The following is a 3,688-nucleotide window of genomic DNA, read 5'->3' on the forward strand; positions in this document are numbered from 1 at the left end:
TTAGCCACCTGTTTGCATGAAAATGAACCATGAAAGGTGAAAGAAGGAAAATAAAGGAAAGGAAAAAGAAAAATAATTGCATGAGAGAGGAAAATATTTCATGAGCTGAATCTCAAGCAGCAAAGTCACCACTGATGTCACAACAGTGTTACCAGCTAATAATGGGCTGCTTCTTAACTGTCGGGAAATGCAAACAGCACAATATTAAAATGGTTCTATTTTTTCCATCCTTACAATAGCAACACAGTGACAGAGTGCTGATCTCCGAAAGACAAAGGCTGTGAAAATAAACATGCACTTAAGCCAGAGGGCACTTGGGTTGTGAGTTTTCTTTTGAGATATTAGGTAATATATCCAGGATATTCAAACCACCACTGGGACCATCTCTTCAGGTACCAGTGAAATCACCACCCTCCCCCCCCTCCCCCCCCCCCCCCCCCCCCCGGCCCTGGCCCCAATCTCAAATGGCTCAGCAAATCTCTTGTTTGGTGCAGGCCTGCTAGAAAGTCAGGCTCTCTCTTTTCCTCACTTGCCTTGGCTGAGTTGCTTCCAAGGTGTTTCAGAAAGCAAAAGGCCAGATTCAAAATAAAGAGCAGGCTCCCAGGCCAGACCTGCATTTGCCTCTAACCGAGTTAATCGGCAGCTGCTTGGCCTGTGGTTCATCTGTCACAGCCAAAGCTAGAGTAAGTCCTGCTCTTTCTCTCTACTTACAGGATAGCTTGTGGTTTCCAGGCTGCAAGTTTATCTCCAGTACTTCTCACTTTCCATATTTTAATTCTTCACCTGTCCCCTTGACTTCACTTTTATCTGTATATTTCCCAGCAACTTGCTTCAACCTCTTCCCCCCTCTCTTGTAGGTTATTACTATTAATTTGTATTTCCTTGCCCTACATGAGTGGCTTTCTCTCTAAAGACATTGAAAAATTATGGGGTGCCTGGGTGGCTCAGTTGGTTAAGCGACCCACTCTTGATATTGGCTCAGATCATGACCTCACTGTTCGTGGGATCTAGCCCCGCGTCAGCCTGTGCTGGCAGCCCACTTGGGATTCTCTCTCTCCTCTCTGCCCCTCCCCCCTCAAAATAAATAAGTAAACATTTAAAAAGAAAGACTTTGAAAACTGAGGTGAATTTTGTGTCTGTGGTAGATGCTGAGGTGGATCTTTATTTATTTTTTTTTTCAACGTTTATTTATTTTTGGGACAGAGAGAGACACAGCATGAACGGGGGAGGGGCAGAGAGAGAGGGAGACACAGAATCAGAAACAGGCTCCAGGCTCTGAGCCATCAGCCCAGAGCCCAACACGGGGCTCGAACTCACAGACCACGAGATCGTGACCTGGCTGAAGTCAGACGCTTAACTGACTGCGCCACCCAGGCGCCCCTGAGGTGGATCTTTAAAGCCACTGTCAGTTGTGTCCTCCTACATGAGTCCATGTAAGGTAACAGCACTCCTTTTTTGATGCAGATTCTCTCCAGTCAAGCAGTAAAACTGTCCCTTTCAAAAAACGGCTTGATTTAGTTCAGGGCTGAAGAACAAAACCTCCTGTCCCAAGGCTGCATATGTCAGGCACTTGCAACTGGCATTTTGCTTTCTTAAATACCAGACTGTGGCTTGCAGGTCATTTTCCCCATTCCAGGTTATAGAAGCCCAGAGTTTCCTACCTTGGGACCAGAGAAATCCTGAACATCCAAAGGTTTTGTGAATATGATTGGGAATAGATTGTTCTGAGAAGAGGGACAAAACCCTGAATCCAAGTGGACCGGCATATCAAGCAACAGGGTTAAGGTGGGCGTGATGCACACCCCTAGGGAAAAGGCCCAAAGATCTAGCATATGCTGCACATGCCCCATTTGTTCATCTAGTCTACTCTTTGCCCTCTGCCCCCCTTCTCTCTTCCCCAGGCAGGAGGCTGGCCTATTGGACTGTAACAACAGGCTCCTTGTCCTATGGCTTCCTGCTGGATTCACCTAGTGGGGAGCACCAGAGATCAGGGAGAGGTAGAGGTCAGGTTATTTATTCACTGGCTCCCTGTCTGTGGGATTACTACAGGCTGGCTGAATGTCCCAGCCCTGGCAGGTGCCCTCTCTCTCTGGTTCTAGTTACTATTCTGTCCTTTGTCCTTTCAGGCCTTGGAAAATAGCAGTACCCTCCTACTAGCCCTGGGTCCTGCCCCACCCCTCCTGATTTCCCTATAACCTGCCAGCACCCTTGTTAATAATCTCTTTGTTAAACTCTCTTCAAATTACCACCTCGAGTGGACTGTCTGCTTCCTGCTGCTAAGTTGACACAGGGGATTTCTGCATAGGGAAGGCAGAAACAAGTATATTTGAGAAATTACAATGGAAAATGATCAGGAACCCAGTTACCTGGAAACTGAGGCCCACAGGTGAGAATTCAGGTCATTCTTGGCCCAGAGAGACAAAGGAGAAACTTCTTTACTGAGAATTAGTGATGCAGAGAAGTGAGTAAATTTACTGACATCTGGAAATACCAAACTCAGATTAGTGATAGTCATGTAAGATGTACTGTGCGTTTATGACAGGCCAGACACTGTGCTCAACTCTTAATACATTATCACATTTTACATTGTTTTACAGATGAGGAAACTGGGTGCTGGAGATCAATGCTGTTTTGTCAACTCAATGCCCCTCCCTCAGTAACTTCTAGTAACAAAACTGGTCAATTGACCAGTCAACTGGTCAACTGACCCAAACAGGTCAATAAGTCTTCCTTGAGATTAGTTGTATGGGCTTAAGGAAGGGGCTAGCAGGATGATTATGTAAGCTGCTACTGCTTGGAACCATTTTACAACTCTGCTTGGCAGAAGGTCTCTCCAGTAAGAAATCATATGTTATTATGCACACACATTGGAGACCAGAGTTAGCTGGATAAAGGGCAAGAGTGAGCACAAGAGAGAAGACCTAGTTTTGCTTTTGCATCCACTGTCCTCAAGTGGGTTCTATCCCTAGATTTTTCTTATGAGTTAACAAATATTTTTTATTTTTTACCTAATCTGAGTTTCTGTTATTTACCATTAAAAATATCCTACAAATATGATGAGGCTTACTTGGAGATTCTTCAGCTGCATATCGATCAGCATATGCATGTGCAGAAACCATTGAAGTCTGGGGAAAGACACTCAGAGGAAGCAGGTGAAATGACCTTCACAGCTCACATATATCCAGAAAGAGATGGTGATCCCACAAGCCAGAATGAAAAAAAAATCTTGTAATACATGGGACACCAGGTAGAGTACTCAGAAATAAATTACATGATTAGTAGGGGGAGAGCATCAGCCCTAGACTTTGTCAGTACTGCAAACCTTAAAAGTATCTGTTTCCAAGTAAATTAACTATATTCTAGAGCAAAGCTCAGTGATATATATGTAGAAACACAAAAATATACAGCATCTAAAAATGTAAATTTCACAATTACTAGCATCTAATAAAAAATTACTAAGCATGCAAAAAACTAAAAACAAAACAAAACAAAAACACCCCATAATGAACGATAAAGAAAAATCCATTAAAACCAACTCCAAATATCCCTATCAAAATACCAAGAGCATTTTTCATAGAACTAAGACAAACAATCCTAAAATTTGTATGGAGCCACAAAGGACCTTGAATAGCCAAAGGGGTATTGAAAAACAAAACTAGAGGTATCACAAACCAGACCTCAAGCTAGA

This window comes from Prionailurus viverrinus, chromosome C1 (genome assembly GCF_022837055.1).
Source record: "Prionailurus viverrinus isolate Anna chromosome C1, UM_Priviv_1.0, whole genome shotgun sequence".
Classification (NCBI taxonomy): domain Eukaryota; kingdom Metazoa; phylum Chordata; class Mammalia; order Carnivora; family Felidae; genus Prionailurus; species Prionailurus viverrinus.